This window comes from Chlorocebus sabaeus, chromosome 1 (assembly GCF_047675955.1).
Source record: "Chlorocebus sabaeus isolate Y175 chromosome 1, mChlSab1.0.hap1, whole genome shotgun sequence".
Lineage (NCBI taxonomy): Eukaryota > Metazoa > Chordata > Mammalia > Primates > Cercopithecidae > Chlorocebus > Chlorocebus sabaeus.
Window position 1 is genome coordinate 129610518 of NC_132904.1, and position 14403 is coordinate 129624920.

The following is a 14403-nucleotide window of genomic DNA, read 5'->3' on the forward strand; positions in this document are numbered from 1 at the left end:
CTCAATCCCGGGGTCCGATTGGCTCAGCCTTCCGCCCGTCGCGGCGCGAAGGAGGCGAGCCCATTTCAAGGTGCGTTGAAGTGTGGCGAGCACAGAGCCGCAGAATCATGCGCATTGCCGGGGAGAAGGCGGTGTAGCGTCTCTGCTCGCTTCTCTCTCAGCTCACACTGCGTGGCAAGTTTCTGGTGAGTGAAGGAAATGGTAGCTTCTAACGGGACCCTGACGGGTCGCAATTACCCCGGACAGGTCTGAGGGAAGTGGAGCCCCCGCCCACTCATGGAAGCCAACATCCGGTTTCCATCCTGCAAACAGCAGTTCCCGAGAGGACCATGCTGATTCTATGATGGGGAAACCCAGGAGCCGGCGGCCCGGGAGAGCCGGGGAACGTCCTTCGCCGGAGAGCTTTTCAAAGAGGTCACGCGCCGCCTCCCCACCCCCACTCCCTCCGCACCCAGACACGTCCCCAGAGCAGCGCACCACCCCCTCCAAACGTGATGCAGACCGGGGGATGACTAAAATGACCTCTCAAAGTCGCTCAGATTTAGAGTGAGTCATTGGCTCAGCTGCGAAGTGCCACAGACCCCTCAGGAACACTCGTGCACACACCACCCCCGGTGCTGGTCACTGCTGCTCGTCATTACTGAATCCCGACTCCGAGCAGTCAAAGTTGGGGCTTTTTCCCACTTCTCCTGGTAAAAGCTGCTTCCTCACGCACATGGTTCCTCCCCTCCCCACCTTACTCGGAGCCCAGCCCCGTCTCTGTCTCTACCGCACGAAACCAAGATGGGTTTGAGGGACGCTTTAGGAGTCTGGGATGGTGGAGACCCAGGGAAAGGGAAGGGGCTTCTCATCCTACAGAGGAATGTAAATAGGAAACTGGAAGGTCTTCGTAGGTTCCAGTCTCCCTACCCTATCGTGTCTCCGTCCCCTCCCCCAATACAGTTGTATTTGCAGAAGAAATAAATGAGTGTCATGGAAACATCTACTATAAACAATCACCTCACACCAGCGCTCACAGGCTGCAGTGAAGATGTTTGTTCTTTCAAGGAGTGAAGGCAGTGGTAAGAATCACGCCGCTCCCTGGGACGGGCTGTTGGCCAAGGAAGGAAGGCAGAGGGTCAGCGAGCGAGATCTCAGGAATTTCATCCTCTCAAAGCACTCATTAGCACAAAGCCCTGGCTCCAGGACACGAAGCTCCCAAAACAGCAAAGAGACTTGCTTCTGGGAAAGCGTGCGCACAGGTGCACACACATGCACAGAAAGTGGCCTTGAATACCCAAGGTGGAGCCTTCCCTGACACCGGAAGCCTCTTAGCTCACCGCCAGCCCTGAGGCGGAAAGAGGCCCCCAACAGAGCAGTCAATGAGCACATGGATAAAGGTTGAGGGCCTGGATAGATGTGGAGAACCAGGACTCTTGAATAACCTTCTACCCTACCCACCCCTCCACCCGTGCAAACACACTCAAGATGCATAACCTGGGGCCATCTCTCCCTGAGCCATGATTTTGGTTATCTTCTTGGGCAAAGATGCCTTTCTGGGGACAATTAAGTGAGCTGCTCCAGGTCTCATTGATGCAGCGATTTCCAGGTGGCATGACCTGGAATAACTCCACCCCCAACACACACACACACACACACACTTACACACTTTCCCAGCGCCCCAGGACTGTAAAGACATATTGGAATCCATTTGCAGAATTGGTCATAACAGGATCCTTCTCCTCCCAAAACCTCTAAGCAGCTAACTGTGGCCTAGAGAAAAGTGCTGGATCCGCAAAGGCTGGCCCTAATTCCTCACCATTGTTAGGTATGGAGCGGGAAACAACAGGTCTCAGAGAAACCCTCTCCTAGGGGCCTGCGGGGCAAGGAAAAAGATGGAGCCACTGTCACCACCCATCTTGACTACTTTCTTTGGCCATCCATTTGTCCTACCCAGGGTTGTGGCTTCCGCTAAAAAAAGTAGAGTTGTCTATCAGAACGGATGGCGGGCATGGAGGCTCATGCCAGTAGTCTCAGCTACTCAGGAGGCTGAAGCAGGAGTGTTGCTTGAGCCCAGGAGTTCTAGACTGCTGTAATCATGCCACTGCACTCCAGCCTGGGTGACAGAATGAGACCCTGTTAAAAAACAGACACAACAACAACAAAAGTGTCCATCAAATTGGAAAGAAAAAACACGTAACAAGCTTTAGAACATGAATTGGGTTGGGAAGGGGTTTAAAAGATCTATCTAAAGAGGAGAATAAATTTCTTCTGGATAATTCTACTGGCAACAGTGGAACAAGGGATGAAGGCAGAGAGGAAGGGGAAGAAAATTAAGATAGAAAGGGAAAAGTTCATCATCATCATCATCATTAGACATATCTCAACTGGGTTTCAGATCAGCTAAATAGAGATATACTGTATGAGCTTACAGTGGGGAGTGAGTCTGATCAAATCTTTTCCTCTTGGCATATGGCTGAGCTTTGGACCCAGAACGGATGGCTGCCCCTTCCTAGCGTAGACACATCCAGTTGAGTGTTCAAGGGGAGCATGGACCCCAGATGTCCAAGAGGGACATGAGGGAGGAACATGAGCCACTTCCCTGAGCAGTTCATAGGTGTACCTGAATGTCATCAATGTCACTAATAAATGCAGTAATATATCCAGGGATGCTATGTATATCAGATATGGGAGTGTCTGTCGTCTTCTTTTAAGAGGCATTGACTTGTTGGAAATACAAAACAATAATCCCATCAGTGTGTCTGTGAAAAAAAACCACATGCAGCCACCTACCTACACATCCCCAGAGGCCTTTGGAGGACATGTGAGAAAAGGGGCTGACAGAGGCTTCAAGTGTAGGAGAAGAGGAAACTATCCTCATTCCCTCTTCACAGTCATTGAACAAGGAGGACTCAAAAACAATAGTTCACTTGCCTGTCACTTCTCACCTTCCTTAGTGGTTCCAGACCTCACTGCAGAATCCAGGGTAGAACAATTGTTGGGACAGCTGCTTGTGAAAAGGAGAGCCAACTCTAAATAAAAGCAATTTACTCAACACAAACACCAAAGAGCATGTTTAGTGTTTACATAAATACGGAACTGTATCAGTTGTCGCCATGTAAAACCAGCCCAAAATATCATGGCTTAAAGCAATGAGGCTCATTCATTTGCTCATGAATCTGCAATTTGGACACTGGTAGGTGAGGACGGCTCTTCTCTACGTCATGTTGCATCAGCTCCAGTGGAGTGTGGACCTTTCTTCTTTCAGGATGGCCAGGATGGCTTACTCACGTGGCTAGTACGTTGACACTGGCTGTTAGCCTGGGCTGCCAGCAAAGGGCTGTGATTCTTCCTCAAGTGGGCCTCTCTGCAGGCTGCCTGGGCTTCCTCAAAGCATGGTGGCTGGGTTCCAAAAGCTGGCGTCCCAGTAGAACCAGGTGAAAGGCATATTCCCCTTTATATCCTAGCCTTGGAAGACACATAGCATCACTTCCATCAGGGTCAAAAACCTGCCCCAATTCAAAGGGAGAGGACACAGTTCCCCAGCTCGCAATAGAACAGTGTCCCTGTCACTTTTTTTTTTTTTTTTTTTTTTTTTTTGGAGACAGAACCTCACTCTGTCACCCAGGCTGGAGTGCAGTGGCGTGATCTCAGCTCACTGCAACCTCCACCTCCCAGGTTCAAGCGATTCTTCTGCCTCAGCCTCCTGAGTAGCTGGGACTACAGGCACACGCCACCACGCCCGGCTAATTTTTGTATTTTTAGTAGAGACAGGGTTTCACCATATTGGCTAGAATGGTCTCAAACTCCTGACCTCGTGATCCAACCACCTCGGCCTCCCAAAGTGCTAGGATTACAGGCGTGAGCCACCGCACCTGGCCCCCGTCACATTTTAAGAAGAACTTATAGGATGGGAGAGAGTGTTGCAGCCGTTTTTGGATGATACAATTTGCAATGAAAACAGTCTTCAAAATTGAAGCAAAAAAAATGACTGCTAGAAGAAATAACTAGAAAGAAAGGTATATATTAGAGTTCTCCGGAAAAAAATATAACTAATAGGGTTGATATAGACACCAATATTGATATCAAATATACATATAGAGATATAATAGGATGTATTTTAGAAATTGGCACATGCAATTATGGAGGCTGAGAAGTCCAATGATATGCCATCTGAATGCTGAAGAACCAGAGGAGCTGGTGGTGTAATTCAGTCTGTGTCCAAAGACCTGAGAACCTAGAGTTCTGATGTCCAAGGGACAGGAGAAGCTACCCCAGCTCCAGAAGAGAGCAATTTGCCCACCCTCAGCCTTCGGTGCTGTATGTGGGGACTTGATGGAGGGTAGGATGATGGCTGCCTGCACTAGTGAGGACAGACCATCTTAACTCAGCCTCCCAATTCCGTTGCCAACCTCTTCCAGAAGCACCCTCACAGACACACCCAGAAAGGTTTTATGAGGTATCTGGGCAGCCCTTACCCTAGTCGACATCTAAAATTGACCAACACAAAAGGGCTTGGCATATAGTATCCGATCTCAGAGTTTTCTCCCTTTGATTCAAGCTACTGCTGCCAGTCCCAGGTGTCAGAGATGTGCCCTTGATCCTTGCAGAAGACTAGCCTGTTTGTGAAGCAAATCCTTTCACTTTGCTTTCTTTTAATATACCAGAGACCAGTCAGCATATTTTAAAAGAACTTGGAGGAGAGAATAAAATAAATAAAATTGCATTTCTAAAATATAAATATATAATCTTAAGATCTGATGCAGGAGAAGTAGAGAAAAGCTTTGCAAGGGTCTCAAGCCCTCTCACCATAAGAATTTTTCATCTAGGCTCAAAATCCTCCCAGAACATTGCAAGCACCTCACATGGTGTTCGTCTCTCCTGGCTCCCTGCTTGTCTCTTGGGTGGGTGGCCTCTGGTCTTAAGTTGTTTTTCTGGACCCAAGTAGATATTGCAACCATCCATCTTGCCCTCTCCAAACATAAATTCCTGAAGACTTTGTCTTATTCAAACGCAAACTTCATTATGAGTCAAATTTACCAGGTTAGGCACGGTGACTCACCCCTATAATCCCAGCACTTTGGGTGGCTGAGGCAAGAGGATTGCTTGAAGTCAGGAAATCGAGACCAGCCTGGGTAACAAAGCAAGATCTCATCTCTACAAAAAAAGTTAAAAAATTAGCCAGCACGGTGGCATGCTCCTGTCGTCCCAGCTACTTGGGAGGCTGAGGTGTGAGGATCGTTTGACCCCAGGAATTCTGGGCTGCAGTGAGCTATGATTGCACCGCTCTACTCCAGGCCAGGTGATAGAATAAGATCGCATTTTTTAAAAAAATGGCTACAATGTCCAGAGTTCTGTTGAGGTGCAATTTCCTCTGAAGGCCACAGCTTGGTTAGGTGGTGGTAACTGACCCAGAGAGTGATCTAGCCCTTCCTAGCTTAAGATACCCTTTCCAACCACCATAGCGTCATTTTGTATTTCATCCAGATGAGTCCACAGCCCAGCAAGAGGGTCAACCCAAATCCCATGCATTGCAAGGATGCATCCTAACGTTGCTTCCCTGTGCTCTCACCATCCCACGCATATGGCAGAGGTAGCATGTATGCCAACTGCTGCCCACATATGCAAGTGGACAGCAGATGACACTCTCACAACCTGTCCTGGTCGTTTGTGTGTGCACAGGTGTAAACATGCATCTCTACAGAGCAGAATTCTCTCATGCTGAGCCCGAAGTCCAAATTCTTAAAGATTTGTTTGTGGCAATGTAGTAGAAGTTAATGATAAAGAAACTAGAATTTTAGCTGAACTGTATTCATTTCTTGCCTAGCTGAGAAGGGAGGAGTCCTTGCTCAAGGTAGAAAGTAGATCTATAATTTAGGATAAGTTTATTTGAAAGCTAGGTGGACAGCACCCTCAGCCTTATTAATCCCTCTCCTCTTTCTTCTTGGTGTTCCAGGCCAGCTCTGAACAATCTCAGAGAAGACATATTTCATTGTTGTGTGACTTAAGGTAGGACTACAGAAAGGAAGTTCATCAATCTGCATGAAATTTGTCCCATAGAACTCAGGAGCCCTATATAGATAGCCATGCTTGTGAACTGCCCCCCAGGAACATGTCACCCTCACTGTTCTGCAACTCCTCACCTTGCCAATGGCTGCATCATTAAAAATGCTGTTCTCAGGCCTCCTGGGGCTACTCTGGCCCACCTGAGTATGCCCTTGTCTGTCCATGGCCACAGGCCCCAGCTGCAAGGCACAGTGACAGACAGGCAGCAGTGAACCTCACTCAAACTCTTGGCATCCAGAAGTCTGGAAGATAACTAGAATCAGGGTTCCACTGCACCATCCAGCTCTGGCCCCAGCAGCCAGCAGATGTGGGTCATTCTCTTTGTCTGAGTTCTACTTCCTCCATCTGGAAAAGGGACCATAGAAGGTAGTGGGAACTAAGGCCCAGGAGAGAAGGATCTGAGGACTCTAATGGGCAGTTTGTCACAGACTCTCCAACAGCCCAATGTCATGCCCCTGTGACATGATACAGGAAGAAAATGGGACCTGGCTTTCTCCCCAAGGCTTGAATAGCCAGGGATTCTAGTACAGCATAGACGCTTCCACAGAGGCACATGGAGTCCTGGACTCAGGCAAATGACAACCTTGAAACTGCCAAAAGGTGGACTCGAGCAGTGGCTCAAGAAGCTATGAGGAGTCAGCCAAGGAGCAAGCCATGCCAGAATGCCAGAAACAGACAGGCCCAGGGCCTACGCTCAAGAAGCGCCAGCAGAAGGGATTCCACAATGAATGAGTAGCACCTGGACACCAGCCTGCAGTCAGCACTGTGCTAGGCCCTACGGAGAACACCAAAGTGACCAGCCACAGTCTCAGTCGCTCAGGACCTGAGCACCTGGATGGAAAAACAAGGCTGACCACATGAATGGCACTTACTAAACTCTGTCTACACCGTCTCAAGAGTGAGGATGGCCCAGACTTGAATTGCAGTAGAACAGGACAATGGCACAGTGGCTTACACCTGTCATCCCAGCACTTTGGGAGACCGAGGCAGACGGATCACCTGAAGTCAGGAGTTCGAGATCAACCTGGCCAACATGGTGAAACCCCACCTCTAAAAAAAAATACAAAAAATTAGCCTGGCGTGGTGGCAGGCGCCTGTAATCCTAGCTACTCGGGAAGTTGAGGCAGGAGAATCACTTGAACCTGGGAGGTGGAGGTGGCAGTGAGCCGAGATTGCACCATTGTACTCCAGCCTGGGCAACAAGATGGAAACTCCATCTCAAAAATTAAAAAAGAAAAGAAAAGAAAATGGAGATGGCGCAGATGGTGAGGGCTGAGTAAAGGAAGTGAGGTCTGAGCTCAGTCTTCAAGAAAGGAGAGGGAGAGATGGGATGGAAGAGTAAGAGACTGCCAGCCAGGAAAGCTGCTGCTCTGAAACTTGCTGAGGTCAAGGGGCTGGTCTGTGCAGCACCTAGCCCCAAGTTGGCATTCCCTAACGATGCCTGGCAGCCGAGCATGCAGAAGTGGCAAGGAGGTGGCCCGGCTGGTCAGTGTGGCACAAGGAACAGGCTTCCGTGTTTAGAACAGAACTGTGTTGGGGGAGAATGAGGAAATAGGTCCACTCAGAAAGGTGGAAAGGAGGCATAGGCAAATGGGGCGAATTGTAGGTTAATTTGGAGGGAAGCAGTGAGAAACAGGTCTGGGTGGAAGGAAAGGCTGAGGAGAAGGAGGAAGTACCTCTCTTGGTCAAAACCAAACTGAAGCTGAGGGCACAGAAGTGGGGGCTGGGGAGAGGAAAGAGGCCCTTGCAGGGGTGTGGGGGGCCTGGGCTTCTGCTTTGGGCCTGCAGTTGGATAGGCTGGGGGTGGGGGAGGAGACTGGGCCCTGGAGCCACAGCTGGAGGGCTCTAGGGGGTCTATTCTTGTACCCATTCGACCCCCAGACCTCTCATTCCCGGACCTCTCCACACTGAGCTCTCAACACCCACACAAAAGGGCCTTGTGTGGTATTACTGGAGATGCCCAATGCAGCTTTATCTCACTGCCCCCACCCTTCCTGGGAGCCTTGGCATGCACATTGCCCCAGCAGGTGCAGGGGACAGGAAGAGAGGGGCTGGGGAGCAGACAGGCCAGAGGTCAGATGGAAACATCAGCCTGCCTCCCTCCCCTGCTGCCCTCTGCCCGCCCTTTTCCACAGCCTTCTCTCCTAACCCCTCCTTTCTCTGTTTCCCTCCTCTCCTCTCTGTCCCTCCCCTCGCTGGGCTTCAGAGTGGTATGGACAGCCTAGAGACAGATCCGGATTTATTCTTGGAAAACACGTCCATGGCAGAGGGTACCACAGCAACAAGTTTCCATGGTGCTTGGACACAAGGCAAATATGGCATAGAGGAGAGATTCCTGGACTCCGAGTCAGAGGACCTGGGTGCTGTCCCTGCCTCTCCTCACCACCAGTGCATCCTTAAGCAAGTTGCGTAACCTGCCCAAGCCTCATTTTTTTTGCAAATGTCCAACCATTTAATCAGCTGTCTGAACCCACCATCATGTGCCAAGCACCTACTGGGAGCCGAGCACTTTACTGGGTGCAAGACAAGTAACACAGACATGGTTCTTGCCCTCACAGAACGTACAGCTAAGAGACAATAGGGTTGCTCAGAAGAGGTTAGTATGGCGGCCAGTCCACAGCAAGTGCTCAAGAGATGCTGTGCACAGGTCTACCAGAAGCCCAGCAAGGAGAGTGCAGCCAGACCTCCATCTACCCTGTGGGATGTGGCTGCAATGGCCCTGGCTAGAATTAGAGGATGGTGCTTAACCTCTGACCTTGTCTGCAGCCTAGTGTCTGTTCTAGGTGGTTAAAGACCAGGGGAAAACATGAGATAGAGGATAGAGAGGACTGCCCAACCTGGGGAGGCCCAACTGTCAATGATATTTGGTGCGTATGAATGAGAAGGGTGTGTTCCCGGGGGCAGGGTGGGAGGAATAAACATAATAACGGGATCTGTTTGGGAGAAGAGAGTTGATCCAGAGCCCTGACTGGGGAGGGCTCGGAAGCTGGACTCCCTCCCCACTCCCTTTCTAGGAAAGCAACTTGGAAAAGCAGAGCCTGGGCCTTGGTGGTGGGCACAGCTGCCAGGGGAGCCTGGGGCAGTGGGGAGGGGGAGTGTGGGAGGCGGCCAGTGGAGGCACTGAAAAGAGAGTCTCATGGGGAATCCCGGACAATGAGCTGATGGAAGGGGGAATATGGGAAGAAGGGGATGGAGGGGCTGGCTCTGCGAGGGCTGCTCTCCTGGCAGCTTCCCAAGGTTAATTGAGGGGCACGGAGCAGCCTCTGCAACATTCCAACAAGAGGGAGGCTGGTTTGAAAAGAGCATTTGCTGTGGGGAGAAGGGGCCTTTCTCTGCCCTGGGCTGCCGTCCCTTTGTGGAGGTTCTTTGAGGCATGAGCCCTGTGAAAAAGCAGGGAGTGAGGAGGGGCCGGGGTGGATGGTTCACCATTCATCGTCCAGGCCAACGGGCTGCTCTTGGCAGAGAAGAAGGGGTCAGTGGCTGGTTCAGCCGCCCTCAGCCCTGAGATGATGATGGTAGCTGGGAAATCTCTGTATACGGAATTCCACCGAGTCTGACTCTAACATGAATTATGGGTATTTAGAGAAGGGCATGAAGGAAGAGAAGGGGAGGAGGCTGAGTATCAGCTGAAGGACAGGCAGTGCCCTTAGGAGGATCAGGAGTTGGCAGTGTAGAAGAAAATGTTGACAATTTTTCAGAGACCTGTGTCTAGGTTGAAGGGTTTGGCATAATCAGAAATGCCCAGGCTTTTACCATATGGTGTGTTAACACAACTAAAACCCACGTGTTTCTGCAGACACACACACAAGCAACATGCTGCACACACAGCCCTTGTAGGAACACACACACGTATGCAAAATGACATGTACAGAGGTCCACACACCAACGCGGACCCTCCTGTGCACACGCTCACATGCAGAATCTCTTCAGATAACCACACATATGTTATCTACACCGTCTGCTCCCTCTGGAGCTGCTCATGTGTGCAAGTGTGTGCCACATCCTCACGCATCGCGAGGCTAACGTGGGCTGTGTGCAAGTAGGACACGTGAACACATGTGCAGGTGGGCCTCATGCTCTCCCACACCAGAACTCCTGGCACGGACGTCCCCAGAACACCCTTCTTGTCTTGTCTAAATCAGGTCCCAAGGAGACTTGTCCGCCTGAAATCCACCTTCTCCACCCCTACCCCGTGCCCAGCGTCCAGGCTGCCCATGCTTCACGCAGTCCTGCCCTCTGGGGCACCCGGCTCCCACCCGCACGGGCTACAGGCTCTAGGGAACGACCGCCAGCAGGTGGCGCCGGCGGGAGAACCGAGACTAGCAGGAGGACAAATCCGCGTTTCGGCCTTGCTGTGCTGAGCCCCAGCCCCGGCATGATCTACCGAGACCACCAGGCCAAAGACAGCCACTCCCAAGAGAGAAGAGAGAAAGGACAGGATCCCGCCCCTTGGAGGAGACGGGAGGCGGAAGACCAGGGACAGGAAAGTGGAGGGGAGCAACAAGCCCCTTCTGCGGGGTCAGCTGGGGGTCCGGGTGTGTGTGCTCGTGTTCCGTGTGCGCCTGGCTCAGTGTCTGCATGCATATGTGAGCGCTGCACTATAATGCAGGGCGCTACCCGTGTGTCCGTGGATATGGAAGAAGGAGGTTTGAAAAGCTTTGAGGACACAGGTGTGTGTGTTTGCACGCGCGCGTGTGTGTGCATAGGTCCATGCATGTCTGCACAAGCTTTGAGGACACAGGTGTGTGTGTTTGCACACGCGCGTGTGTGTGCATAGGTCCATGCGTGTCTGCACAAGCTTTGAGGACACAGGTGTGTGTGTTTACATGCGTGTGTGTGTGTGTGTTTGCATGCGCGCGTGTGTGCATAGGTCCATGCGTGTCTGCACAAGCTTTGAGGACACAGGTGTGTGTGTTTGCACGCGCGCGTGTGTGTGCATAGGTCCATGCGTGTCTGCACAATCTGATGCGCACAGGGAGACTCTGGGAGAAGGTAAAGATGAAGTCAAGCAAACTAGACCTCACAACTGCAGGATGGTCAGCACGCCACAGATAACAGTCGTTAGCCGCCTCCACACACTCCCCACACCACGCACACTCCAGGGACACACACTCGCACACCACCCACACAGACAGGTGCTGTGCCACCCCATAGAGACCTGCCACCCACACACTTTCTCACAGACACGCAGGCCGGTAGAGAACCTAGAGATACATATAGATACAGCAACGGCACACCGGCTGTGTGTGCACCTGCACGTGTGTGCACTCACACACATGCTGCGCTGTATCTGTAGATCCTTAGATCCCCGCACGCCCAAGAAAGGGAAAGAAAGAGGTTCAGGGCAGAAAGATGACTCTCATCCTGTAAAGCACCCCGGTTTCTGAGCCTCTGGAGATCAGAGAGACGTGTGACATCAGAAAGCCCCTTGTCTGAGGATAGGGGCGCAGGGGAATGAACAGAGAGCCTTCTACAAACACACCCATGTGCCCCAGGCTGGGGGCAGTGGTGGTCCAGCCGAGTCCCTCAGCACTGTGGACAGCGCCTCCATAGCAGGACGGTGAAGCCCAGAGCAGTTCTCAGAGGCGCGGGACACCAGAGGCCGCTTACGTGCATCCAGAAGACCAGCTAAGTCAGATACACTCAAGTCCAACCCTGTTGACCCAGGAGTCTTATAAACAGGGGTTGAAAATACCTACCTCTCAGGGCTGTCAGGAGGATCAAATGACTGGAGACCATACAGCACCCAGCACTGTGCCTGACGTGTACTAGAGAACACTGTCAATGTCGCTAACAACCACTCTGGCTCCCAGCCCCAGGCACTTCCAGGCCAAGAGATGAATAGTCTGTGCAAAACATATTGATTTCCTTGGTGACACAGCATTGCCATGTTGCGGGACCATGAGCCAGGATATCTGGGTTCATGCCCCAGTCTTGCCAAATTTCTGAGACCTAGGCAGGTTACTCACCCCATCTGAGTCTCTGTTTCCTGTCTACTAACTTGGAATAATCACAATAATAATACTAACACGAACTGAGCTTCCTGAATGCCAAGCCCTGTTATAAGCACTTTACAAAGATTAAATCCTTGAATCCTCATGACATTAAATGGAATGATCTGTTACTATCCTCACTGTATAGAAGAATAAATGAAAGCACTTGCCTAAGATCACACCAATGGTAGGAGTAGAAACTGGATTGGAACCCAGGCAGCCCGCCTCCAGAATCTGTATTCTCAGCCATGACACAGTGTGACCTCCTTCGTGGCAGGCCGTGTGCATCCGATGACGTCATGGGTCTAAAAGGAGCTTGAGGACTGCACAGCATTATACGAATGTTAGGGTATATTGTTATGCATCCCAGCCTGGCTCATGTATGAGTAATTGTGCAAGGAATGAGAGCCGAAATGAATACAGGAAACCGGGTGGGGACGGGTGCCATCTGGGACTGGCACATCACACCAAGAAGGGAGAAATGGGTAGAAGATGGGCCAAGAGGGGTGGGCAGCCATATGCACCCTCGCATGGCTTTTGACTCTCTCCTTAGTCCATGACTAGGTAAGAGGTCAAAATAGTTTCTAGAAAATCAAGAAGATAATTTCAATTCACCCCAAAATCCTTCTAATCCTTCTCTTAATTATAACCTTTGTCTCACCTGACATCTCTCTTCTTCCAACCCCTAAAGCTGTATGCAGTCCATTTATCCTTCTGCTCCTCGCATTACCACCCCTCAACCACCTTCCCTCATGTGAAACCCGTCACCAGGTCTGTGACCTCTCTGAGAATCACTATGCCAGGAGAACCAGTGTTAAGCCGAGTCATCCTAGGACAGGTCCCAGAAGGACAGTCAGGAGGGTTCCGTGGATTCAAGAAGGTACTTCTGATGTTTCAAAGGGTAGGACGTGGAGACCGAGAACTACTTTGCAGATTACTTTAGGCAAAGGAGACCTCTGGACACTGCCAGGTCCCCGATCAGCCTCATCCTATGACCTGCCACTTTCTGTAGAAGGTTCTCTGATGCTCAGAATGGAATCATTTCACTTACAAAAGCACAAACCCATCTTTCTGGAAGCCCCATACCTCTCGTGCTTGGTTGGCTGCTGTGCAGGGCAGAACAGTCACTGGCCAGGGACGGAGGGGCTTTCAGACACTCACACTGCCCCGTCTCCTACGCTGTCCCAATCTTCCTTTTCTTCCCAGAATCCCAGGCAGTCTTCCCAGCCCTGAGCTGGTCCCCCTTCCTTCCCCTCCTTGCTGATGAATCTGTCAGGACAGAGTCCTTTCCTTGTGCTCCTCACACTGGCAAATGATCTCAGGCGTTTAACAGCAATGGCTGGGAATCTGTCACCATTAGCGGTCAGTGAAGGCCCCAAGCACTCTGCTCTCTGTTTTGTTCTTACTCCTTTTCTGTCTCCTGTCATGTTCCCCTCCTGTTTCCTGAACCCGCGCCCCCACCTCAACCCCTCCCACCCTGCCCCATCCCGACCCTCCACTGCCTAAGAAAGATGCAGCTGCTTCTCTTCCAAAGCCCACAGAACAAGTCTTAAGGAGTCTCAGAACAGCCCGGGTTTTCAGAACGGTCATTCAGTCCTTCCATCTTCACTCTTCACTCACAGCAGGGACGGCTGCACTTCTCTCCTCAGGCAGGCAGGATGTCAGGCACTCAGGCTTCCCTGTAGCAGCCCCTGCCCTGAGCTGGTACCACCTGCTTCCTGACATCTCTTTGCTTTCCACTCCCTACAGCTCTGTTTCTGTTCCCCCAAACCAGGCTCATGGATCACCGGTGTCAGGATCACCTGGAGCACATGATAAGAACTCAGCTTCCGGAATTCACCTCAGATGCCCCCAGACCTGCTGAGTCGGAGCCTGGAAGCAGGGCCTGAGAGTGGTGCCTCTGCAGAGCCCCTGGAGCTCAGGCACAGCTTGGGGAGCCACTGTCCTTGTAGGGGCAGGGACCATCCTCCAAACCACCAACCTTCTCTCCAGATGACCAGGTGTCCTCAGACACACACAAGCTCTGTGACCTGTTGCTAGAGGAAGCCCTGTGCTGGCTGAGCTGGGCCTGGGCTGTGAACCAGGCTCTGCCAATCGCTCGTTATGGGAACGCTAGCAAGTTACCTTGCACGTGTGCCTCCATTTCTGTAGCCACAAAATGGGCTTGATACTTGTTATCTCATTCAAAGATAACAAGGTTCAAAGGAGAAAAGAAACAAGGTTCAAAAAAAGGAGATAACAAGGTTCAAAGGAGAAAAGAAAGGTGGAAATTTGTTGAAAGGCAAGTTGAATAAATGATGTGTGATTCTATTATCATGAAAGAGATGCCTGGTGGTGAAAGACATGGTGTCTGTCAGGAGATGCT